Source organism: Ascaphus truei, chromosome 3 (genome assembly GCF_040206685.1).
Source record: "Ascaphus truei isolate aAscTru1 chromosome 3, aAscTru1.hap1, whole genome shotgun sequence".
Taxonomy (NCBI): domain Eukaryota; kingdom Metazoa; phylum Chordata; class Amphibia; order Anura; family Ascaphidae; genus Ascaphus; species Ascaphus truei.
Genome location: NC_134485.1, coordinates 131,253,208 through 131,281,046, shown reverse-complemented (window position 1 = coordinate 131,281,046; position 27,839 = coordinate 131,253,208). Strand labels below are relative to the sequence as shown.

The 27,839-nt window shown below is 43.7% G+C and overlaps 1 protein-coding gene across 9 annotated transcripts in view; it reads right to left on the bottom strand.

Moving 5' to 3' along the window:
* SYTL5 (synaptotagmin like 5) overlaps positions 1-27,839 on the bottom strand; it is a 564,125-nt gene that overhangs the window by 267,259 nt on the left and 269,027 nt on the right. For 6 of the 9 annotated variants that reach the window (XM_075589550.1, XM_075589555.1, XM_075589554.1 and 3 more), the window contains exon 1: positions 26,595-26,748. The exons of 2 other annotated variants lie outside the window; for them this stretch is intronic. The gene's annotated coding sequence lies outside the window, so the exon portion shown is untranslated. Of the gene's footprint in view, positions 1-26,594; positions 26,749-27,078; positions 27,458-27,839 lie in introns of those variants that run through there. One more of the 9 variants, XM_075589553.1, reaches the window with a different exon arrangement.

Here is a 27,839-nt window from a genome sequence, read left to right as displayed (position 1 = left end):
AATTATTTCCCTGCAGATTTCTGGTGGTCTGTATAAAAGTGCTTCTCAAAAGTAGCATCACATATGAATATTTCCGTTTTTAAAGCAGACATTGGGGGTCTAGCATTAAACTGTGATAGTAACCATTGGGGTACTACGGCACAGAAACTCTCACTGACATCAATGGGAGTTTTAATAAATAACCCGATTGTGTTGTAAGTACTCATACTCACGAATAAGGCAAGAGTCACATTGCACAGCAGTTTGCCATTCTAAATTTTGATTAACATTCATTGGTAAAGCTACTTAGTAACAAGATTCCCATAGCACCACTGGGTCTATTTATTAAAATATTAAAACAAATGCAAAAAAACAACACCACATTTATGAACCATTTGAGTGTTGGAAAGGCCGCAGCACCAGACTGCTATAGCCCCTCTGGCACAGTGAGGTCACATGACCACTCTTGAAAGCGGTCACCTGACCTCGTTGGTCCTTAAGCACTTTTTGATCATGACGTAACCAACACGCCATGGGGTCCCTGGAGTGCAAAACCCCATGACATAGTGACTACATCTTGGAGCACCCAAAAGGATTAAGGAAAGGTATCCCATTAAAAACTAATGTGATTTTTTTCTTTTGATAAATCTTGTGCATTAATACTTTTGACCCAGTTTTGCACTTTAGTAAACAACCCCCCCCCCCCCCAGTGTTTCTCATTCTCTAAGTTTATCATATATTGTATGTACTCTTTTGTCAATGTTATTGTCCTATCTGCCACATTGTACTGCGTTGCGGAATATGTTGGTCCCATACAAGTAAAAGATGACACAAATGAAAAAAAGTGAAGTAGTTAATATAACCCCATAATTCATGTTGGGCTGATCTATTTCTGACTTTCCACCCCCCAATATCTTCATTTTGTGATGAGTTTTCACTTGTTTATTATTTCACTAGCATCAGTGGTTACCATGGCAACATCGGTTGTCTTAATGACTGAATGGCAGCAGCCATTTTAACCTACCAGGGAGGAATACTTTCAGCAATGGATATATCCAGAACTTGACAGAATATACTGTATAATGGACATGATTGCAAACAAAAGAATGAAAACATTTTTGTTAATAGTAGAGTTAATTGCTGCCCAAAGACCACTTCAGACATTCTTTACAGGGAAACCATTTCCCTTGCTATAAAAAAAAGTGTACATGCATATACATTTTAAGGTGTGTTAACTGAGGAATGCTTTTATGTACAGTCAATTTATTTTTTTCCTAGTCATGGGGTGTATACTGTGTATATATATATATATATATATATTAAAAAAAGCTCAGGTCACTGAGTACTGGAATGTGGCGTATGCTTTGGCGGTCTGGGTGTTATTGCACGCACAGGATTTCTTACAAGGAAGTGAGCCCTTGCTCTATATGATGACAACTTGAGACAATAAGATATAATAGAGATTAAAAATAATTCACAAATACCAAATTGTCATTATGGTTAACACATATAAATTAAAAGAATATAAACAGTGAGATACTTATTCAAACTTAATAAAGTCCAAAAAATGTCTGCTTTGTTTCCATGTAGTAGGTGGGGGAAATACACATTTAAATAACTTATAGTGTCATTGGTTTCCTAAGAAATATTCAGTCATACACTTAAGGTACAGCAACACAATTTCACTTAATTACACCATGTGAAAAATAAATGTTTTCCTTTTCTTCGGGACTGCTGAATTTAGGTTTATTAGTTATTTTACTTCATCTTTTTGCTGGCTTCATAATTACTTTACGAAGAGACACTGGTTCTGAAAACAATGACGCTAAGTTTGAGGAAGAAGAACCTGCTTCAAATCCCGGTATCACCTTCTTGTGACCTTGGACACGTCACTTTATCTCCCTGTGCCTCAGACACCAAAAATATAGTTTGTAGGTTCATCTGGTAGGGACTGTGTCTGTAACAATCCTATGTACAATGCTGCTTACTGCACACTACATTATAATTGTGTAATTGCTTTGAGTCCCGTTGGTAGAAAAGCAGTATGCAAAATAAAGTTGTTATTATTTTAAAATATATATATATATATATATATATATATATATATATTTTAGATTTCAGGACTGAAATCAGTTAAAAAAAAGCAAATCCATAATATAAAGTGATAAAAATGCTTCCAGATTTGCAATGTCGTGTCTTGTCTCATTCTGTGTAGAAGTAACACTTGAATGTCATGTCATATTTTGCATTCTTTATATAACCGCTACGATGCTGCACATCTAGCAGCACTTCAGGGATTCCCGAACATGTGATTGCTTCGGTACACATTCCATGGCTGTAACCAGTCCCCTGATGACGGCAACAGAAGTGGAATGCTCGGTCAGATAAAGCCATGATCGAGATCTTGCCCTAGAAAACCAGTAAAGTTAAGATAAATGCCGCTGGTGTGCCGGCCCTCGTAACATTTAGGCAGCATCATGAGGGCAATTTACAGTAAAAGTTGACATGAGCACAGAACATTTCTGAACTAGAAAATAATAACTTTTCTCTAAATTTCATTTTTTTGTCTTTCTTTTAATTACTATATAAAAAGTAAGATATTAATAAAAAGCTGTGGTTTAAGGTACGGTGGGTTAAACATAAATCAATTTTCCCATTCTTTTTTAGAAGTTGTGGAGTTTTTAATAAGGGACAATTGACTTGTTATATTTACCCACAGTAACTTAAAACCTGTTTTATATTAATACAATATATATATATATATATCTATATAATTTAAAGAGAACAGCCCAGCAGAGAAGACAAAATAAAAATATGTAAATATAACCCTTCTAATTTACCTGAGACTAACACCTACTGCTGAGGCGAGGGGCCTGAGTCATCCTTCTATATACTTTTCCCCCACAGGTCAGAGTAGGTCAGGTGAAGGGAGGCAGACTACACTAATGTTTATAACACAAGGATATTTATAATGGAATTATCACTAGGCAGCAATATAATAATATGATCCTTAAACATGTGGATTATTCAATACATACGCAATGCAATTAGATATATCAAACATTTCACTGCTGTCAGATGGATGCTCCGCTGGGCTCTACTCTTTTTAGCCAGCATCCACTAACTCGGATCGCTGGCTGAGTTCCTGGTTGACCCTAAGATCTCTCAGGGTGCTGACAGAGCCTCCAATGGAGGGGTGCATTATCCCCTGTAAATCTGCAATTCCCTATCCTGTTAAAAAACATTCTCTCTATTAATGCCACGTCCAGTTGAGATAATGAGAGTTTCAGTGCGATAGTGTTCGGATTAGCTCCATCGCAGGTTAATGAATGACAACAATATTTATGAGGAAAAATGTAAAATTGCAATTGCAATCTTATATTAGGTTCCTTCACGAAAGGTCCCTGAGATTTAAAGACCTTTTTTGAAGAAATTACAAAAATCTTTGAAACATTCGAGTGAATGCAATGCGTCAATTTGCAGGGACAAAAGATGTGCTCTTTTTATGTGAATATTGATCAACTTTGCCAGTTTACCAATATTTACAGTACCAATAAAAATAATATTCACTAACTTTTTCTGTGAAATTTGTGTCCAAGTTGACAAACACACAGATGTCAACTTTCTTTCTAAGTAATATATTTGTGGTTTTTGGCAAAGTTGCATTTAGAACATTTTGCATTCATGTGCCACGGTGCTGTTATAAAATAATTTCACACTGGTTAATTTAAAATGGTATTTCTCATTCTCATGCAATGCAAACAGAGGTGGTAACACAATTCTAGTAAAATGGAAAAAAAAAGGTGTTACATGAACCCATGATATGGTAGCTACGTCAAAGGGCACAAAAAGGGGTTAAAGGTGCAATTCCTGTTAGTTTGAAACATATAACATTCTGAAAACAATTTAACAATGTCATTGTCTTCCTTAAACAAATGTATTCATACTTAAAACAAACTGTTGTCTTTGTTTTACTTGTACTGCTGCGGCAGCTTTTATTCTAACACATCGCCGGTTTTTCCCTGGCTTTTTCCTGGAATGCGACGCACTTCACCTGGCGAATGCCGCGTTCATTTTGCGTTCCCAGCCACGGGTCATGCGCGGTTGACGCGCGGTTGATGCGTTTATTGAGAATGGATCAGATTTAATAGGTTGCAATTCTTCGCGTGTCCGCCAGATGGCAGATATTCATGAATTGTAATGCGCATGCGCTTCAGTAATGTGTCGACTTGCAGGTGTTTCGTGTAAAAAAGATACCACAGTGTGCTATTGTAACTTGGCCTTGAGACTGAAGAAAGAGGTTGCAAAAATGTATCAATTTAGGCTTTTCATATTAAAGAAAGACAAAGACCAGTTTCGGTTACAGTATTCTCCAGAGACCCGCCGCCCGCCATGAGTTTTCAAGTGCAGCCCGCTTTCCAAAAACCCGACAGAAGTTACGCGTATTTGATATGGGCCGCGATTAATGCAACAGAGGATAAGATGGCAACAGTTGTTCAAATTTATCAGTATTTTATCGAAAACTATGACTTTTACAAATTTTTGCCAGCTCCTCATACGTGGAAGCATGCAATAAGGAAAAGGTTATGTAGCGATCCCTGTTTTTATCGTATTGAGCCACAATTTGTTGGAGGGTATTGGTGTGTATCACCGGCTTTTTCCTGTATCTATGATCATGATGACGGCAAAAGGCAAAGGGTCGTGTTAAAACCAACTAAGAAACGACAGTCGCTGCCAAGCAATGCACCAGCAACGGCTTCCAATGACGGTCCCACCGTCAGTGACAACCCTTGCTGTCTATCCAGCAAGCCTGAGCCGGATTTCGCGTGCAGTTTCGATCAAGCTTACATGTACCTAAGCAATTTCCAGCCTCATCAGCTGACTACAGGTGGACTAGTCCCGCTGCAAACTATCGACGTGGATGATCAAGAACACTGGACTGGCAGTGGACCGGCCCCGGCGCCGACTGAATGGGAAATTCTATGGTGAGTATTGTTATTATTGTTGCCGTATTATTTTCTGTGTTTTTTTTTATTTTGACAATGCAGTATCAATATCGGTGCGATTCGAAAGTCAAGCGATTCTCTTGTAAGCAATATCATTGGCTGAGCGGCTTCTACAGTACTGTACTGCAGATACTGAATACTTGGTGGAACGCTAGGCGCATGCGCATTGGAACCTTCTTGAAACGCATATGCGTGTCATTACATCGACGGTAGGCGCGAGCGCATGTGAACAGGCGAGGCTCCCCGAGAAAATTATTGGTAGGACTGGCTGGGAACGTCTTTAGGGGGCTGACCATTACAGTAAAACTTTTCCTTTTGTTTTTCCTCAGAAAAGAAAACGGCTAATGGAGGGATTTCGATGGATAATATCGCTTTGTGTAACAATGCCTGCACTTTGCTGAATCGGATTTAAAAAAACACGTACCGGAGTCTACAGTTTAGTGGCCGTAGTTATTGATTAGGATAGAATACTGTACCTGAAACAGTATGCTGATGTTTTCCGGCCGTACAGTATACAATACTTTTTAATATACAGTACAGTATACTGTGTAATAAACCCGAAAAAATAAAAACTATGCATTTATTCTACATGTATCACATACATTATGTGTCTTCTACAGTATACAGTGCCAGTACATACAGTACAGTACAGTTTGTGTCTTCTATTTTTTTTAATACTCTTATACTGAGCATGCCTACAGTATACAGTGCAGTATGCCTCGACATTCTAGAAACACTCTATTTTGTTACAGTAGCAAAGGAGCCAATGGAAAAATGGAAAACAAATCAACATGTTCTTTTATTGGTGGAGTAAGTACAAAAACATTTATTTACAAATACTGTACAATGTAGAAACATTTTAAGTGCATAGCAATTCAAAACATCATCAGGTGTATTGTTTACTGCTACAGTTGTGAAAACATTTATGTCAGTCAGTATGGTTTACAGTCACGTGTTTTAAAAACAAATTCTTTATTCATAAAATATATAAAAATCTCCTTTATTAAAGAACGGCAAGTCAAAACATATACTGTACAGTGGGATGGTGTGCAAAACAGTGCACAAGTACAGTCCTTGAGGGCAGCAAACAGGGCAGGTTTTCAGGACAACCTTGAAAACAGTGCCTGTTTGCGGCCCTCAGGGACTGGAATTGTGCAGGTCCTGTGTGTGTGGACAACAAGTTAAAACATTTCTGTATAAATACAAGTAAAAAAACACACAACAACATCTCCTTTATTTAAGTACAGCAGGTCAAAACATGTACTGTACAGTACAGTACAATACAGTTCAGCACAACAGTATGGTCTTACAGAAAGTCCACCACATTGTCCATCCATGGGCGCTTCCTTGCATGGCGCAAAACGCCATTAATGCAGTCTCGAACGCCTTTAATTACAGGATCTGTAATTGGATAAAAGCGCCACATTTCTTCCAGAATGTTCTTTCTAAAATTGGCAGGAAGCGCCTTTTTTACGCGATTTCCTTCGTAGTTCACTCTGAAGGCCCAGTCGCAGTACAACGAGTAGGGAACATGGTGCTTAAAAAGTAACAAGGCATACTAGTGGGGTGCACCAGCACTCTTCACCCTATACTTCTCCCTTATCGCCAGTGGCAGATCGCACAGGGTGATGTCGGGCACTGTATCGATGCGAGCGAATGTAGGTCTTTTGGGAGCGGGTGTGCTTGAGGCGATGGGCGATGGTAGGTTGTCAGGGAGGAAGCTTTCCTCCAGTCTTGGTCGCCGTGTTGTCTCCTGGCGTGGTCTTGACGGGGTTGTCATGTCCTCCTCAACGGCATACATGTACACTACATCTTCTGGTGGAGGGGGTGCGCTTGGTGATGGAAGGGGGTCGAAGGTCCCATTCATCACATCCATGTCACCCCCCTGCTCCAGTGTCGGGGAAACAGGGGCATTAACACCGAGCAAATGATGTATACAAACTATGTCAGCCTCTATCTTCTCCATCCGTCGATCCATCCATTGATCCATATGTATCATCCGTTGCTCCACATTTAGCATGGTCTCCAGAAGCAAATCTATATTTGCTAGCACAATAGAGTTCCCGGGGAGATCCACAGTTATCTCATTCAGCATCCGGTCTAATGAGCTGCTTCTTATGCATGGCGTCTGGAAATCTGGGTGGATGGGTGCAACGGAGTATGAGATGGGGGTTCCATGGAGAGAAGCGGCAGCATCGTCGAAGAGGGATGGAGAAGGTGACCTTTGGATTTCCGGGCGAGAAGCAGGAGTCGTCTAAGAGCAAAGGAGAAAGTGACCCGTGGATTTCAGAGGCAGCGTCGTCGGATAGAAATGGAGAAGATGGCCTGGGGGTTTCCGTGAGGGTGGCGGCAGCGTCGAGGACGAGGGGTGGAGAAGACGGGCTGAAGATTTCCGGGACAGCGGCGGCAGAGTCGTCGAAGCGTATGTGAGGAAGTGGTCTGCGGGTTCGATGGGTTGGCTGCCAATCGTTTTGCATCGAGAGTACATCACCGTATATCTTCTTGACATAATAAGGCTGACATCTATGAAAACCCTTAGCCTTTGGGGTCAGCAGAAGGTTTTCTTTATTGGCCTTTGCCTGTCACTTTTGCCTTGCCGTGGAAACGGCAACCGCCTTTTCGCTTTTTCTGCTTGACAGGCACGGCAGAGGCGAGTGGGTTCCTGCGTCCGTAGAATCGGGGTTGATCCATGGAAGCAGATGGCATAATGCAGTATCTGGACAAGGGCAAGTTCAGATAAAGATCATTGAGTGGTGGGCTATGCAAAGTGTGTAACCTTTTATGCATGGTGACCAAGTACAGGTGTTGAAAGTGGGCGTACTCTAATGTGAGTCATTACCGTATAAATACACCATCCATTTTGTGGATTCACTGCACATCGACAAAACATCGAATATACATTCTTGTGTTTGTATTTCTTTCTACTCGCAGCAATGCCTGTTAAAAAGATTTCCAAGGAGCTCAGCATGCGAATTAAGGAGATGTACACGAGCGGACACCGAATTGCTGCTATCCAACGCTGGTTAGCTACTTCTGGCCTCGTTGTGCCAGCAACCACTGTGAGCTATCATGCACATGGAAAAACAGAGAACGCAAAAGGGCACCAAGGGTAACTAACGCGTAAGTATATTTATACAACTTAAAAAAAAAATTAATTTTAATTTAAATCTAATATTTTTGTTATTTCTGTTGATTTATATTACAACAGTATAAATTTTGTATATTTATATTTATATTACAACAGTATATATATTTTGTATATTTATATTTAAATTACAACAGTGTACATTATATATTTTGTATATTTATATTTATATAACAACAGTACTGTATATATATTTTGTATATTTATATTACAACAGTATATATTTTTTATATTTATATTTATATTACAACAGTATATATATATTTATATTTATATTACAACAGTATATATATTTTTTATATTTATATAACAATAGTATATATTTTTTTTACATTTATATTACAGTACAACAGCATGTATAATTTTTATATTGCTGCATATTAATAAAACAATATATTTTCTTTACATTGTAGGGAGACAACTCTTCTGGTGGACAAAATAAGTGAGGAGAATGATGAGAAGAGTGCATTAAGGGTCAAATACACTCTGCAGGAAAAGCACAATCTGATTGCATCCGAGACCAGCATAAAGAAGATGAGACGCAGCATTGGATGGAAATATGGACGTGTGAGGTTAGTACTGGACAGTACAGGAGCAAAAGTGTTGTTTAGGAAACTGTACTGTACCGCTAAAATGATTTATTCCTTGTCATTACAGAGCGTACCCCATGATACGGGACGCAAACAAAATCAAAAGAGTCGTCCAGGCCCAGGCATGGATCGACAGTGGGGAAACTTTCCAGGATTGCATCTTCACTGATGAGTCTACTGTGTCGCTGGAGAGATTTGCAAGCTTTGCATTCCACAAAAAAGGCCGCATATCTTTGAAGCCGCGGCCAAAACACCCCGTGAAGCTGCATGTGTGGGGTGCCATCTCTAGGCGTGGAACAGGATGCATTGTCATCTTTGAAGGTAAAATATATCAAATATAATGTAGCCTTATGCACTGTACTTTACTAGTGTAGCCTTGCTGTATGCACTGTACTGTACTATTGTGCAGTTTTTTGAGCACTTTTCTTTTCTTGCTATAGGAATCATGAATAAAGCTTTCTTCCAAGACAACATTGTCCCTATATCACACGCGAGTTCCCGGGTGGTCACCGCTTCTACCAAGACAACGTTCCAGAGCACACCGCGTCAACAGCGCATATCCTTGAGCGCGGTATCAACTGGGTGAAGACGCCAGCGGAGTAAGTGCGGTAACCATGTCTCATTTTTTCCCCACAGTTTTTACTGTGTACTTTATCTCTTAAATTAATTGTCCTTTTTTTCCAATGACAGATCGCCAGACTTCAATCCGATCGAAATGGTCTGGCATCAGCTGAAGGACCATATCCGGAAAGTGGCAAAACCCTCCAAAAAGGACGAGTTGTTGAAAGGCATAAAGAGTTTTTGGAACGATGTACTCACCGTGGAACGCTGCAATAAATATATAGACCATATTGCCACTGTGTTGCCCATTGTGATCGCGCGTAATGGGCAAGCATCAGGAAAGTAGTACTGTGCTGTAGTATTGTAAGTACAGTACGATACAGGTAAGTATGGCACAGATTTTTTCTTTCCCAATAGTCAGAGTATACAGTAGTTCCAGTTTTTTCTTAACAGAGAGAGCAGCACCAGCCATCAGGTTACATACAGTAGTATTTAACAGTAGTCAGAGTATATAGTAGTTTCAGTATACAGTAGACTAGTTTGACAGTAGTACAGTAACTGCCTACTAACTGCTCAATTTTTTTGTTTCCAGAGAAAGCAGCACCAGCCATCAGGTTAAATAGTATTTAACAGTAGTCAGAGTATACAGTTCAGTAGTTACAGTTTTTCTTTCCAGAGAAAGCAGCACCAGCCATCTACAGTAATACTACACATCACACAATGCCATAATACAGTACGCACATAACTGCACAATTTTTTTGTTTTCTTGTCGTTTCAGGAAAAAAGGGTGGCCTGGGGGGAGGTGGGGTGTTGTGTCCAATCTAATCTGTTTGTACAGTCAAATGTACAGTATATAAACAGCAGTATTGATGTACACAAAACCTCTCCTCTCTCAATGAACTACTGTACTGTACACGGAATGAGGAACAAGATAAAGACGGAAAAAATAATATTACTATGTATACTGTATATATATATATATATATATATATATATATATATATATATATAATACATTACAGTATATATATTATTAAATAATATTCTTATAAATGTGCATAATTCATGTTTCTCCATGTTATACAAATGTTTTCTAAATGTTTATTAAATTTCAATCTGCCAGAAGAACTTAATAAAGACTGCATTATGTATTATTCATGATTATTTTTATATTTGTATTTTTTTGTTCCTGATAAAATAAAATAAATATTTATTCACATTCCTGATAATCATAATCATTGACAACCCCCCCCCCACCCCTACAGTATAAGAATGAATGACAAAACAACATGAATCAATAATGTTTTTTTTTACTCTCAATTCTCACAATGCTGTGCAAATCAGATTTACATTTCAAATTCGAGAAAGGATTTACCAAAGCGTTACCGTAAACAAAGCCTCAAAGGGATAGGGGAGGGGGTTGGGTGAGTCATGTGCAGTAATCAGCTAGCTCCCATCTCAAAGAGGCTTAGAGTACATGCAGGCGCAGTGAGGCGATTGACGCTTGGCTAGGGACGGATTAAAAACACAATGACTAACTTCAGAAAATGAATGACTCTGTGGAGGTGTCTGTCGAATGACTCTGTGGAGAGGGGGGGTTGGGTGACTCATGCGCAGTAAGCAGCTAAGCAGATAAATAGCTCCCATCTGAAAAAGGATCACACGCAGGCACAGTGAGGCTTTGAAGCTCGGCTATGGACGGATTAAGAACACAATGGCAAGATTCAGAAAATTAACGACTCTGTGAAGGGGGGGGGGTTGGGTGACTCATGCGCAGTAAGCAGCTAAATAGCTCCCATCTGAAAAAGGATTACACGCAGGCGCAGTGAGGCTTTGAAGCTCGGCTATGGACGGATTAAGAACACAATGGCAAGATTCAAAAAAATAAAGGCAGCCGCATGAAGTTCAAAGCTAAAGACATACTTTAATTTCAAAAGGCAGTTCATCATAATAATACACCCCCAAATACAGTACGTAAAAAGCACACAAATCAACCATGTGCAGTCAAACGCACAGGGTCGCAGACAAAAGCTACAGCACAGATTGAATATCATAATACAGTAAGAGTGTTTTTGCAGGCTTGTGGAGAAAAAAAAAATTACAATAAAAAAAAAAAATTTCACTCACTCAAGCAAGCAGTGGTGGGAGAAGTTACAGGCGCATGCGCAGTAAATTCCTGCTGTCAAGCAGGAATGTGATTGAAACCGGACACACGTTCAAAGGAATGGTGTGGGAGAGATGTACTGCATTGTAGATAAGTTGAAATACCCTGCAGTGCAGTTAATTATCCTGAGCGAGGGGAGAGCGCTGTATATGCCGAAATGTGACACTGTTACAGTACAGTACACGCCTATATGTTTCAACAATTGTCAAATGAGACATACAAGTACTGTACTGCAGAACAGCACTGCAAATGCATGTATACTTTAAATATGAAAATTTACAATTACTGCGCGCACACATAGACTGTGTTGAACCGCGAAGGTATTAGACTTCCATGACAACAGCTCGCAAATGCCCCCCTGAGTTTTTACACGGCTTTGCAGTATTGCAGACAGCGAGAATAAAATGCTAATATCACGAGCGCTAAAATAACGCAGTTCACTCCGGGCAAAAACGACAAAAAAACGCACATAACCAGGATAATCTGAAAACCGCGGATCTAGTCGATTTAGACTCAGGTCGGCCGACACTGTAAATATAAAAAATAAATAAAAAATTCTTGGGGTTCTGTAAATGGTTGAGTGGTTATCAATCAAATATTTACTGAAACTCTACTTCTCCCTTTACGTGTTCAAGATAAGGAGGGTGGAGATAGATTGAATATGCCTAGGCAAACTCATGTCCAAAACATAGTGCTATCTCACAAAAGGGAGTAACTAGAAAGTAAACCCCACAATTCTACGCTCACCCTATTTTTACAAAATAATTAAACAATTCTGGGGTTATTTGGGAGAGAAAGCTGTCAAGCATCTTGATTTAACTCATATATGTCACTGCCATTGATTCATTTTGGAGAGTCAATGAGATATATATTTACTAAGCAGTCTTCTGCCATAAGGCACCTCCCAACGGCCCCATGACGTAGTGGCTACGTCATGCCCAGAGTACTCGTTTTCAAGAGGGGATTGCGTCCTGCAATCCTTGGAGCGCAAGACATGATCTGCACTGTAAGGAAATGGAAGAGAAGGCCAGGGTGGAATAAGAGTAAAGAAAACACTTCCCCATTCAGAGGCCCCTACAAAATGAAACAGGGCATCTATGTGGAATTGCCCCTTTAAACCTTTCAGTGTCTGAGGCACTTCCGCATCATGTGAACTCCCTTCTGGGTTTCGGTTGTTGGGCCAGATGTAACGGGCCTGCCCCTTCAGTGAAGTATATGATCGAGCGCCGATCATATACAGCCCCTAAAAACCAGCAAAGGGCAATATATACGTCACAAGTATCCCTGGGATGCCACTTTTCTTGATGTACACAATACGTTATTAGGGCACTGAAGGGGTTAAAATCAATGGGCTGCAGGGATGTAGCTACAGCCCGGGCAAAGCCCAGGGGCCCGTGCTCTTGGGGGGCTCACCCAGGGTTGCCGACAGGAGGGGAGAGCCAAGACATTTGGCCCAGTAGTCTAGCCGATGACCACATTAGTCAGGGCCTCCTTCCTCCTCCGGGCTCCATAACAGCAACTTGCCGGCTAAAACGGGAGCTGTGAGCGGAAAGAGGGGGAGGGGGGAGGGGAGTTGCAGAGAGAGCAGACAGTGGAGTTTGGGGTGGAACTGAGGCAGAGAGCTGAAGAGCTCTGCCCGCCCCTGCTCTCCGTGACATCAGGGGGAGGAGTTACCATGTGCTGCTGTGGGAAGGTAAGCTGTGTGTATTTGTGTGTCAATTTGCTGTGTGTGTTTGTGTGTCTGTGTGTCTGTCAAATTGCTGTGTGTGTTTCAGTCTGTCATAGTGTTTCAGTGTGTCAGTATGCTGTGTGTGTTTGTGTATAAATTTGTCAATTACAGTTCGCTCTGTCAGTATGCTATTTGTGCCTCAGTGTCTGTCAGTGTGCTGTGTGTGATTCAGTGCCTGGCAGTGTGCTATGTGTGCCTCAGACTACAGTAAGTCCCTGCTGGCGCTGAGCGCGCGGCGCTTGCAGCGGTTACTTACATATATAGATATATAATTATTATATTATTTTATATAGTTATTATACAGGTTATTAAGAATTTATATTAGCGTTAGGGACCCCTGAATTGTGGTCTGCCGTGAAGTTGGCTCAGGGGCTTACAACAATTTTGGCCAAAAATGTCAAACTAAAAGACCATTTTACTTCATAGATATTTATACATATATATTTAGGCACTGTACCGTGTATGAGTTTCACTGGATATGCTAAAACTGAGCTTTGTCTGTGTTTTATGTTCTGTCTCTGGTTTTAAATATATATTGCCATGCTCAGTAGCACTCCTCTGTGACACTCATATGCTTATATATATGTTGTGGTTATTTTGGGGGTTCAATAGGAGCTTGTTAGGTGTCCAGTATATATAGATATATGTAAGTCCCCGCTCACGCGGTACACGTGGCGCTCGTGCGCGGGCACACACGCTCACCCATACTCAGGTACACAAAAAAAATATACTTTCCAGCGCGCTCAATGCCCCCCCGCCCGCGTAAATGCCAGGACACCCGGCGCTCATGCTTGGAGCGCTCTCCAAACATGAGCGCGTTCAGTGCCAGCGGGGAATCAGCCTCAGGGTCTGTCTGTGTGCTGTGTGTGCCCTAGTGTCTGTGTGTTGTGTGTGATTCAGTGCAAGCAATTGAGGTAACACGTGATAACAATTTTTTTATTAGAGTATTTTTCAAATAGTTTCTGCCATTCTTTACACAATTGTCTATAGTTAACTATATTAAAAGAAGAAGTTACTGTGCAGTATACTGTACCAGTGTTTTTCAACCACTTGTGTGTGTCTGGGGGGGGGGGGAGGTTATTGTAGTGTGTGTGTGTAGGTGGTTATTCTAATTTGTGTATGGGAGGGGGGGGAACTGTATTACAGAGAGAGATGTGTGTGTGGGGAAATTGTATGTGTGTGGCCAGGTGGTGAAGGGGAGGATTGAGGGAGTGGATTGAATGTGGAAGAGGGGTAGGGGGTTACTAAGTGATAGCCAAGGGGGGGGGGAAAGAGTGTGAGAGGAAAAAGGGGTTAGTGAGGGAGGGGGTGTAAGAAGGGGGAGAGACATGAGGAAAGAGGGGTGAATAGAGCTTGATCAGGGAGGCTGCGAGGGACCCCCCCTCCCCTTGTTAACTGATACCCACATATAACAGACAAGTAAGGACAGGCTCAGTTTGGAGGTATAAAAGACCGCTGCTTTGTTTATTGAACAATAATAGAGTAATCGCTAGTCCCTGCCAGAGTGCTCGCTTAATGGGTTAAGGGAAGGGGGTCAGCCTGGCCTTGTCCTGCTGCCCCGTGCCGCAAAGAGCCAACCGTTGTAGCGAGTAGGTTCTTGAGAGTCATGTTCAGTTGACCCAGCCGTCTTGCTACTACCCCCGGGCACCGCCAGCCCAAGCCCATCTGGCAAGGACAAGCCCTTACCCCCCAAACTTCTGCCACCAATGGGTCTACAGTATTTAACCCACCTTAATTTAGACCGGTGCCGCCAAATCCGCAAGGACCCTATCCAATCCTTCTCGCAAGTCGTTGTTGAACAAATCTGCCCCAATCTCAGATACAGTAAGTGTACGCCGTCGGCCCTAAATAGGCCGACTAATTTGCAATTGAAATACGAGTGGCTGATCTGCCACCCCCCACACTGCGTCACAAATTTCCCCACCATCTTGTTCAATTTTGCGCGCCCCACTATGCAGCCCTGCTAACTATGTCTGACCGGACAATCTGAATTCCTGGCCAAAGGGCGAGGATGAGAGCCAGGTCTTGTTTTATCGCATTGACCAGCTCGAATTAGAGTCGCACGGCCAGGTCGTTGCCACCGGCGTGTATGATCAGGATCTCTGGCACTCTTCCATCCCTAGCCATCACCATTAGCTGTGGGAGCAATTGGGCCCAGCACAGCCCCTACCTCCCCCAATAATACCTTTCCATGCTCCATGCGCAACCCGAGGTTTCTCCCGTGTGGGCGTTTAATGGCTCGCTTCTCTGCCCAGTGTATAAGTGAGTCCCTAATGATCTATGCGTTGTGGAATCTGTGAAGGCATAAAGGTGGTGGTGGAGGTTTATTCTAACAAACCCTATTTCCCCATTAACGTGGACCTGATGTAGGACCGGTATCAGTTAGCCTTCCACTGACCTATTTTCTGTATCGCTGTTACTGACAGCACCGCGCGGGATGCCTTTGTTTCCGCCCCAATCCGTAACGAATGTGTTCCGTACTGTGACTCATCAAGACCCTGGTGCTTAAGGCACATGCGGAAAACCTGCAGGTACTGGAATCTTGATATATGGTACCCCATCAATGTGTATGAGTAGAGGACCTTGCCTGCCTGGCCTGTATTCCAACTATTCCCTGAGCACATTCACCGGGTAAAAATTGGTCCCTGGTCGACCTAGCAATTAGATCCAAGCTCCCCTCCCCGGCTTTTTGTCATTTTTGACGTTTGAATGTGTAGCTAACTGACCTACAGTCATGAACTACAGACCTCCCTCTCCTTTTCGTGATACGCAGACTAGTTCCCTGGCTCGCAACACTGCGAAGAAGGCCAAAGCAAACATCGGTCGAAAAGCCTTGTCTCGAACGGGGAAAAACCCTCCTAACCCCCTTTTGACTATAAACGCCTGTCGGCTTCTCCTTGCCTTTCGAAGCTAGGGAGGATCGTAAAAGCACGGCCACTGGGTCATTGCCAATTTCCACAAATGAAACAAGAGAACCATACAGTCCAGATATCAGTGCAACAGACCTATGAACAGGTCAAATATAAAGCATTCTTTCTTCTTAATGTCCCTTTGTGTGAGCCATATAAATAAAAAGTGGAGTATGTAATCAGATCCTAGTGCAGGTATTGTGCCGGCATTCAATGTGCTGTGAGCCCCATATATGCAACCAATGCCACAAATGAACTCATATATTAGTAGTAGCCTTTACTAAGGCATAACTCTCTGAGTGGGATTTAATGTTTAATGGGGAGAGACCCAGCCCTAAGAGGGCAAGTCATGCCTTTTAACAACCACACTCACTGAGAACCCACTTAGAGTATAATGGCAGCCTAGCACAGGAATAAAAACTCCATGTAAAACTCACGATTGAGATTAAATAAAAGCTCCACATGCGTGCATCCAGTGAAGTGGTAATTGACAGCAGTAGAATCCTCCCAAGGGGGGTAGGTGGAGCACAGCAGACAGGGAAACAGACTGGGATACGGCACACCCAAATAATAAAATCCAATTTATTGGGGGATAGACAAGGGAGACATCCAAAAATAGCGTATTGGGGTAACTCTGACGCGTTTCGGGCAGGTGCCTTTTGTCAAAGAGTATATCCCTAGACTAAAAACTGGTATGTTTATATAGGCATCCATTGTAAGCTATCTCCGAACCCGGAAGTGACGTCAGTCACTCTCCAAGGGAGCACAACTGAACACACCAATTCCTACAAATCTATGGGGCATGGACTGCTGTTTGGGTCTGCCAGCTTCCAAAACTGTGCCATCTGTAACCGGGATAATGAATCAGCAATGTTATTTGGAACCCCCGGGATATGCAGTGCCTTGAACGCAATGTCCAAATGCCAGCATGAAAGTACAAAATTGCGCAGAAGGGTCAGTACTGGGCATGAACTGAAATTGTTCACTGCTTCTACTACCCTCCCGTTATCTGACCAGAAGGTGACTTCCTTATTTTCAAATAAACGTCCCTTTCGACGCACCACGATGAGCAAGGGGAATCGCTCTAGAAATGTTACGTTCCTAATTAGCTAAGTCGCCCTCCAATGGAGAGGCCATTATTCAGCGCACCATGCCCCGTTAAAGTAAGCTCTAAAACCGACTGACCCTGACGCAGCTGTAAACAATTGTAGCTTGGTGTTATGAGCTGGGTGCCCTTGCCACAAGGTTCTGCCATTGTAATCCCTTAAAAATCCAATCAAAATGCCAAATCTTTGTGGATTTCAGCGGTGACCCTGATGAAGTGGCTAGGACATTTTACCCAAACCGATGCAACAGAGAGGCACCAATCAAACCCCCTTCCTGCCGGCATGACACATGCAGTGGCCAAGCAGTGCTTAGGAATGCCTCAATGAGGTCCTTTGAGGGGCCATGAATTCCGGAGCAGCTTGCCTAGGTTGACTAGTTTCCCGGAGGGAGCCTGTACTCCATCCTCACTGAGTCAATCTTGATGCCCAATAAAGTAAGGATGGATATTGGACGAATCATTTTTTTTTATATGCTCAGGGAATTCCAAACTTACACGCCATGGCTGAAAATTCAAACAGCCACCTTGCACATAAACCCCTGGGGCCAACAAAAAGGATGCTGTCCAAGTAGTGCTTGGCCCCCGCTGCCTGTACCCTTTTAACGTGCTATCCATTCCAGGATGGTCCTAAACGTCTCGAAATAAAACCAGAAAGCGTGCATCCCATTGGCAAGCCTAAATCGACGTAGTACTGGTCCTCAAGTATGCAGCCTAGCAAGTGGAAACACTTTGGTGTGCTGTCAGCTTTTTACATTAGTGCCCCTTTACCCATCCTTTCCACTAGTGCTTCCACTTGATCAAATTTTGCGTAAGTCACCGAACCCAACTATCAATCAACTATCAATCAATACCGTCATTCACAGATGACCCCTCTGTGTAGAATAGGTGTTGAATTATCCTATAGGCCCCCGCCTCTTCCTTGGGGACCACCCCCAACTGGTAAATCCTGAGATTAGGCATGGGGGGGGGGGAATCAAAGAGGGGGCCTGCCATTGTCCCCAAATTTGACTTCCTTCCAAACTTTCTCCCTAGCTACGTTACCATGAATCCTGACAGATTAAAAATTCCGTCCACTTCTGATCCCGCTTGAAACTCCCACGGAATCCTAAATCCAGCTAAAAATAGCTGGGCTGCTTCCCTATCCCCGCGAAGGGAGGCCTCCCCTCCTCCAGAAACCAGCAGTACATAAAGATCATCCTTGATGTTCCAGGCTACCCCGCCCTTGCGAGCCTCCACTGATTGCCTCAAACGCTAGTCATACGTCCACCAACCCGTGCCTTTGTTATTGTGGTGTGCTTCTCCAATTATGTTGTGGTACTTAAAGAGTGAGACCCACGCCTGCGGTTCATCCCCAATTATGCAAGCCAGAATAATGAAAGCCTTTGACCAACTGCGAAAGGTGCGTGAAAAAAAAACCTTTTCCCCACGTCCTCTTTCCTCGCTTGCCCCTTTCTGGTCGACCTTGCCAACGATTCCACATAGCCTGGAAGCAGAGATGATATCTCTACATATTCCCCTACTCAAATCTAGTCCTTGACCACTTCAAGTAGATGTATACCCAATGAGCTAGGTTTTCGATGTGCCAAAGTCCTGTACGCCACGTCAGGCATTCTCTTCTCCTCAGTCAGTGAAGCCGAAGTGGAGGGATTGCAAACATGGAAAGTAGCGATCCCCCCTGTGCCGCTAGCTACCTGTGGGGAATCCACGACTATTGAAGGCACTATAGCCATTGCTGACGGTATGACAGGTGTTATGACTGGGGCTGTGCTTATTGCTGGCGTTAAGACTGCCGCTGGTGATGTTCCAGACATAGGCGTTGTTGCCCCAATATGATCGCTTGTGCCTGCAGTCACCCATGGCCCTGCGTCAAGATGTGCCTCTAAAGGGGACAGAGCTTGCCTTATGCTCAACCATGCAACTTCCCTAAGCTGTGATCCTGCCCTCAAGGCTGACTCACCCAAAATCACTCGAGGAGGCAAGGTCCCTTCTAGCCTCTTGAAGGGGAAAAACTCCCGCCATCTATACCCGTGTAAGGGTTTGCTGGTCGCTTACCATTTTCCAACCGCTTTTGCCTGGGTGCGGGTTGCCCTGGGCGGCGTTGCAGGCCGCCTGTCGGGATCCACCCCGGCTGATTCCTTGCCTATTGGTTGGCCTTCCCCGGCATCCAGAGTGTCCATGTGCTGCCGACGATGCACCACCAACGCTGGTGGCTTCAGCCACATGCTGCAGATTTATCCCAGAGTCAGTCTCCACCTCGCTGCCTTCTGCGATTGCCGAATGAGGGGGGCCTCGACATCCTAACCACTGGCTCCTCTGTGATTGTTGATGTCCTTGCAAACCTCCGTGTCGACATGCCCCCTGGCAACCTTGACGTGGGGTGCTGCCCCACTTGCGGACTTACACCCTGCGATAGCAGTGTTTCCCTTATGCCTCCTTGTCCTGCCACATGGCGCAACTCCTGGCTGTGGGCACACTCATCACTTAATGAGGGCAAGGCATCCCCGCATGAGGGAGCATGCCCACCATATCCACGAAACAGGTATTGCTCGCCAGCCTGACCTTATCCGCTCATATGGCCTTGACGACATGCCCCCTGGCAACATTGCAGTGGGTCGCTGCCCCACTTGCGGACTTACACCCTTTCATTGTGGTGTTTCCCTTATACCTCCTTGTCTTGCCTCATGGCGCACCTCCTGGCTGGGGGCGCCCTCATCACTCAATAAGGGCCAAAACGCATGGGGCAGAGAGAGGTGAAACTGTGTTAGGCAAGATCTGTGTGTCTCCTGCCTGCCTGTCTGTGTCCTGTGTTGTTTGCCTGCCTGTCTGTGTCCTGCCTCATGGTGCTGTTTTAGCATTTGTATTGGTCAGGATTATTTTGCAGGCTGGGGCTTTTGATCAATAGGTGCAAAGTGCTGGCTTTGCATAATCTAGTTGTGGTTTACTTTGACTATTTACTGTCATGTGTAAAACTTTAACATTTGTATTTGCACTGGTTGCAGCCTGCACTTATTTGCACTGGTTCCACCTGGTCTCTCTAACCCCCCCCCCATGGTCTCTCTAAACCCCCCCGTCTCTCTAACCCCCCTGGTCTCTCTAACCCCCCCTTGTCTCTCTAAGCCCCCGGTCTCTCTAAGCCCCCTGCCTCTCTAAGCCCCCTGCTTCTCTAAGCCCCCTGTCTCTGTAACCCCGCGGTCTCTCTAACTCCCCGGTCTCTCTAACCCCCCGGTCTCTCTAACCCCCCGGTCTCTCTTCCTCCACCCCCTTGTCTCTCTCCCCCTTCCTCCCTTGTCTCTCTCCCCCTCCCTCACTGGTATCTCTCCCCCCTCCCTAGTCATCTCCCCCCCTTCCTGTTATCTCTGCCCCCCTCCCTGTTCTCTCTCCCCCCCTCTCCCTGGTCTCTCACCCCCCCCTCCCTGGTCTCTCACCCAACCTCTGTGGCCTCTCTCCCCCTTCTCTGGTGTCTCTCCCCTCCCTCCGGTCACTTTCCCCCCCATCCCTGGTCTCTCTTCCCCCCCCCTCCATGGTCTCTCCCTCCCCCCTCTCCCTGGTCTCTCTTCCCCCTTCCCTGGTCTCTCTCCCCCCTCCCTGGTCTCTCTTGCCCCTCCCTGGTCTCTCTCTTCCCCCTGTCTCTCTCTCTCTCTCCCGTCTCTTTCTCTCTCCCCCGTCTCTTTCTCTCTCCCCCGTCTCTTTCTCTCTCCCCCGTCTCTTTCTCTCCCCCGTCTCTTTCTCTCTCCCCCGTCTCTTTCTCTCTCCCCGTCTCTCTCTCTCCCATCTCTCTCCCCTGTGTCTTTCTACCCCGTCTCTCTCTCCCCGTCTCTCTCACACACCCCTCGTCTTTCTCCATCTCGCTCTCACTCCCCCAACCCTATTCTTAGGGGGAATTATCGGCCGGGGCGTGTTCGCTATCCTTAGCCTCCCCCCGCACCCACCGACCGCCCCAAACGGGCCAGCCTGGAAACCGAGGTGGGGGGGAAGTTTACCGGGGAGGTCTCCTCGCACCCATAAAGATTAGCATGGCCAGGCCAGCACTTACCCAATTTCACTACAGCCGGGAGCAGAATGAACGCTCCCACTCCCGGCTGTGCCTTATGGCTTCCCCGTAACCCCTACCCCAGTCCCTACCCCAGGCCGTGACAGCGGCCCAGAGACCCTAGTAAGGTGAGGGGGGCTTGCCTCCTGGTCATGGCCATCCCTCACCTAATTGGCTAGAAGGATTGCTGAGTGAGGAGGTGTAAAATCAGGAAGGGGGGTTGGGGGCTCGCATCAACACGCTGGGGGGGGGGAGGAGGAGGCCGATGGAAGCTCTTGAATCTACTGAATATGTTCATTCATAATGGGGCCCTGAAAAAAAATTGGCCCGGGGGCCTGCGCATGTCTGTCTACGCCACTGATGGGCTGCAAGGTCTCTTCCTGCTCCAAATTTGTTTTATGGCAGAAGCTTAGTAAATATGGGCTTGCATCTTGAAGAGACAACTGTTTACCAGTTTAGCCAAGAGGGAGGAATAGCTTTAAGGAATTTCAACAATTTCACAACTGCTGTTGAAAGTTGTAAACCACAATGAGATTTCCTTTTATAATTGGGGTGGTAAATTACTCGGCCATTCTGTTATATAAATGCAATTAGCAAATGTTCCAGACAAGGTAAATGAGTTACCCACCAATATGTCCTGATGGGAAAGCAACAATGTAACTAATAGCTTATTAGAATGCATTTGAAAGATATCTGAAATCGTTACTAGTGTGTTTAATAATTAACTTTTCTTTTAGAATAATTGCATGTCTAATAATATTGTATTGGTTTTCCTCTGTGCATTCTAAAACTACAATTCAACAAAATCAATAAACATTGTGGTGCATGTTGCTTTTTTTAAATGCACGTTGAAAATATTACTCCATTTCAGATTGAAGGGAATGAATGTATTGATGGATATTTACAATATTATCCGCAAAACATTTATTATTGTTACTATGCTATATAAATCACTGGAGAATCTCTCTGTATGATATGTCTATATGACATTACAAAATAAATCATTAATAAACAGTTTACTAATACTCTTAGCCCCTTCAGTGCTGGTATTTCTTTTACATCATATGCCTGTTTTCTTTATTTAAAAAAATCCAATGATGTAAATAACACATGTACAGTAGATTGCCATCTGCACAGTACAGTGTTTGCTAATGAGTACAGCTATACGATCACCACTACATTAAAACATATACCATAATTAAATAGTACATTCAATGAGGTCAAAGCATTTTCAATAATTACTACAGTAGCTCTAATTAACTTCTAATATTTAGAAATATTCTAACATACACATGTACTCTTGGTCTTGGGTCTTGGTTTATCGTGAAATATAAGATTGGCATAATACATCATTTTAAGCATACACAAGAATACAATATGGCAAGTCAGACAACATTGAGAATGTAAACAAGTATTTATATGACCTACCTATTAAATATGTTAACACCACAATGCGTGGGTGGGATTAATATTTAGTTTGAACATTGTAATGTAAAACAACAATGTCACTTATTCTGATAATTTTTAATTAAGTTTGAAGGTGTATCAGATTTCTTTTAGATGTCTAAAATAATCTAGGTCTGTATTTAATGAAAGCATGTAGAGTTAAAAACTTGGTTTCCTATCATATGGATTGTTATTACTTGAGCATTATTATGAGGCTGATGAATTACAAGGGGATATGTACAGTATGAAGGGTTGCAAATAGGCATTAGGCCGAGTCCCCGCTGGCGCTGAGCGCGCTTATACTTGGAGAGCGCTCCAAGCATGAGCGCCGGGTGTCCTGTCATTTACGCGCGGGGGGCGGGCATTGAGCGCGCTGGAAAGTTAGATTTTTTTGTTTAAATAGGCGCCGAGCGCCGGTTAGCGTGTGTGCCTGAGTGAGCGGGGACTTACATACAGGCATACCCCGTTTTACATACACCCACTTTACGTACACTCGCAAGTACGTACATTTTTTTTTAGTTACACCATACCCCTGTGTACGTACACGTGCTTCGCGAGTACGGACACCAGGGGGCGGCGTGCGTGCGTGCGCACCTCCAATACAGCAACCTCCTTCATTGTGGTCCCTAACTGAGTGGGAGTGCAGTTAAAGGGTAACGGGGAACGGGGCCGGATGGCAGGGGGAAGGGGGAGATCGGGCGCGCCATCAATCAGCTGCTATAGCAGTGATTCCGCCCGCACTGCAGCTCCTGGCTTTTCTCCCTCCGTTCTCCTCCTCCCTCCTCCCTCCTCAGATCTCGCTCTAGTCTCCTGCTGCTGCTGCTGCAGCAGAACGGAACTTTGCATGTGAGTTACAGGCTACGGGGGAGGAGGAGGTCCTCTTCTACTGCATTCTGTGCTTGTGTGTGTGTGTGTGTGTGTGTGTGTGTGTGTGTGTGTGTGTGTGTGTGTGTGTGTGTGTGTGTCTGAGTGTGTGTGTGTGTGTGTGTTTGTCTGAGTGTGTGTGTGTGTTTGTCTGAGTGTGTGTGTGTCTGCCTGAGAGTGTGTGTGTGTGTGTGTGTGTGTGTGTGTGTGTGTGTGTGTGTGTGTGTGTGTGTGTGTGTGTGTGTGTGTGTGTGTGTGTGTGTGTGTGTGTGTGTGTGTTTGTCTGAGTGTGTGTGTGTGTGTTTGTCTGAGTGTGTGTGTGTGTGTGTGTGTGTGTCTGTCTGTCTGAGTGTGTGTGTCTGTCTGAGTGTGTGTGTCTGTCTGTCTGTCTGAGTGTGTGTGTGTGTGTCTGTCTGTCTGTCTGAGTGTGTGTGTGTCTGAGTGTGTGTGTCTGTCTGAGTGTGTGTGTGTGTGTGTCTGAGTGTGTGTGTGTCTGTCTGAGTGTGTCTGTCTGAGTGTGTCTGTCTGAGTGTGTCTGTCTGTGTGTGTGTCTGCGTGTGTGTCTGCGTGTGTGTCTGCGGGTATGTGCGTGTGTCTGCGTGTGTCTGCGTGTGCGTGACTGAGTGCGTCTGCGTGTGCGTGACTGAGTGCGTCTGCGTGTGCGTGACTGAGTGCGTCTGCGTGTGCGTGACTGAGTGCGTCTGCGTGACTGAGTGCGTGTGCGTGACTAAGTGCGTGTGCGTGCGTGATTGTGTGACTGAGGGAGTGCGTGAGAGATTGTGTGACTGAGGGAGTGCGTGTGTGACTGAGGGAGTGCGTGCGTGTAAGCCAAGCTGATCAAGGACCTGAGTAAGGCCGTGCGTATAGTGCCGGCGATGCCGCCCAAAAACAGACACATTGCCGCCGCCGCGTGCGCTTATAGTAAGCGCGAGAGCGGCAATGCGACGGAGCGGACTTTGGAAGCCGGGAATATTTGATTTTCAAGGGCTGTCACCTCATGTGACAGCCCCTGAACAAATCAAATGCCCGGGAGTCTGCGATGCCGCCGCAAAGCGAAATATAACTTTCGCTAGCGGGGATGGGTGACGTCGCCGGTCGCGGGCACTATACGCGCGGCCTACGGAAGCACAGCATTGTAAAACACTGTACTGTACAGTATTGTACTGTACTGTTTTCACCAAAGTCACAAAAAATAAGTCCCAAAAATATATCAGTCAGTCAAATAAATGCACCTCACCTTCCTGCCCTTTCAGTAAAAATACTGTACAGTAGAAGATATGCCCTCTCCTTCATCCTTCCTACATATTTTTAAAATAATTTTCCATTCATCCATGTTGTATCTGTCAGCACATAAGAAAAATCAGCTGACATTAAAGATTTTATTTCAATAAAGCCTACTGTATTTATTTTGGTTACAAATGCGTTACTACATCAGTAATGCACATATATGATGTTTACAGTACAGTACATGCATTGTAAAGTGGAAAAAAGGTAGTGCTTCACTTTAAGTACATTTTCACTTTACATACATGCTCCGGTCCCATTGCGTATGTTAAAGCGGGGTATGCCTGTATATCTATATATGTAAGTAATCGCGACAAGCGCCACCTGCTCAGCGCTAGCAGGGACGCAGCCTTAGGATAAGTGTTAATTTCATGCTACAATTGTTGGGGTCTTAACTTTTCCCATTTTTGAGGAATGCCTAGGAATACTGCAGTATTACGTGGCAACATTAATATTAAATAAAGGTGGCACTTTCACTTTTTTTTTTTTTAAATCGGGTTTTGGTTCCGGTTTTGACAAAACTCAATTTTCACCCCCCTTATACGGAATTGTTTTTCAAAATAAGCAGGAAAATGCTGAAACAACATAGTAAAATATAACATATGCTTAAAATAAAAATCACAAAAGCAATTAGCAAAAGAAAATAATGTAGCTTAAAAACGTTAAATAATTGAATGAAAATACAAGGATACACTTACTGTAGGGCTGGGCACTGGGTCTGGTATTATGGGTTGTGTTCTAAATATTGTCGAGGTTAGGGTTATAACATCTTAAGCATTTGTATTTTGTTTTGTAATACAAGGTTTCAGCAAATTCTAATTTCACACACCCGATTTTGCTCTTCTCTCATATTGAACCCTATGGGAACTCTGATATTCCGAGGCATGTCTGGGTATGTTCAGGTGCCTGGTAGAACATGTAGACCTGTTATATCTGTATCGCAGCGTGACATATTGTTCTGTAACTGCGTTTCCTCAGTGAGAAAATCAGGAGGTTTTTTTCTGAGTTGATATAACTGGATGTATCACAGCTTGTGTGTTTGGGTATGGTAATACAGATTTCCTTTTTGATTTTGTTATTTAAATCCTCCAGCACCAGTATTGGTTAGAACGTCATTGTTCAGTGCCAGATTTTGGCGCAGTACTCTTTACTAAAAGAGACAATCTTAATGTTCTGTTCTTCATAGTAATCCCATTAGTTTTCAGTCAAAACAATTATTTCTACAGTAGGTGTTCGTGTTCTTGTTATTATGTAGCGGAAAAAGAATGTGGTACAGTATATATATGGAATAAAATTAAACAGACTTCAGAACCTAATGCTAGAGCCCTCTGGGGATACTAAATAGCAGGAATGTGATTATGTCTGGTCTAAATGTGCTGCTTAATGTTACTGCTAAAGTACTGTAATAACTGTAACTTTTGTTATATACCTGTTGGCAACCCCTTCCCCTTTTTCTTTTGTACCCCAACCCCTTCAAAACTCAAAAACTTTTTGTGGAAAAAAAATATAGTGTGTGTGTGTGTGTGTGTATTCTACCCTACTGTATAGCCGTGTACAGTATACATATGACTCTAAAACATGTATTACTTAGTAATAAATCACATGAAAAATCTGGGAATTAAAAAAAAATTGTGCTGCAGTACTGTACAGTAGGTATATATTACCATTTAGTAGTGCGTGAAGTTGAGGCAACCATGATATGCTGAAAAAGGCATAGCTATTTCAGATAAGTAATACATATGTGCAAAATCCACTAAATAAAGTTATGCAGAAATGCCTTACCTTATATCATACCACGTTCTAATAAACAGGGAAGGTGAAGACTGTATTTCTGCTTCATCATAGCTTATTATTATCACTGAGAAAAAACCATAGCAGCCTCCTCAAGAACTCTCCTGCGGAACCTGACTAACCAGATTGTCTTGTCCCATATACTGTGCCTGATGACAATATACACACCCAGCAGCACAATATCTGCCGGCCAATATCAGAAGCAAACAGGCTGTAAACGCCCTGTGCAACATTTTGCTTTCAATGGTGACGTGCTGAGCAATACATACAAGGAAGCCAATTGTCCTTTCCATGGGAAACCTGTGTTGTGACATACTTTCATATAAAGTGTTTGAAAAGTACAGCTGCTAAACTTATTACAAATGTGGTGACTAATTTGTGATACTTAGTGGCATTGTATTATAAAGTCTTATCTCTATGTAACAGGGATACTCTGGGAGATTTCACTGTTATCTGGTGTAGTTGTGCTGCTCACCTGCTAGGTTTAACAGGATACTGAGTGTCCACCGATGTTAGTTGGGGACTAACAGGACAGGCTTAAGGATTCTTCTTAGTTCTTCACTTGGTGCAGTGCCTTCATCTCCAGCAGGCCCCAGCAGAACTGGGTGCAGTCCCTGCAGGAAAACTCTCTAGTGCTCCCCCTGATTAACTGCAGCCTCAGGCAGGAGTAGAAAACAGGAACAGTTCTTTATTCTTCAACAGCACAGCAGTACAGCATACAACATGTACACTACTTTCTCTCTCTCTCTGTTCCCTGGAATCAACCCAAAGAGCTTGAGGACCCAAAGGTCTATCCTTAGCCCCCATATCCCTTGGTGGAATATGGGGTAGCTGTTCCAACTCCCCTGAGGGAGGGGATCTCTCCAGCACTCCCTCTAAATTTGTATCTGCAGCCCCTTTTGTACCCAGGGGAGGGTCCTAGGTCTGAGCCCCCAATAGGGCAACACATGTGCCTTAGGCCCACCCCCTCTGTCACTCAAGGGAGTTGTTTACTGCTGCAGCAGAAAGGGCATACAGTAGATTTAACACTACCTGTGCTGGTACCAGGGCTTAGGTGTTAGGTAGAGCAGATTAGTAGCCAAGAGGATACATGGCTACACCTATCTTTACTAAATCCGACACTTTTATCATATGTACTCCATATTGTATATTTGAATTGATTGTAAAACCTGCAGCATTTACTACATAAGGATAAAGCTTTAGTGCTACAGTAAATTAACTTTAAGCTTTTAAAAT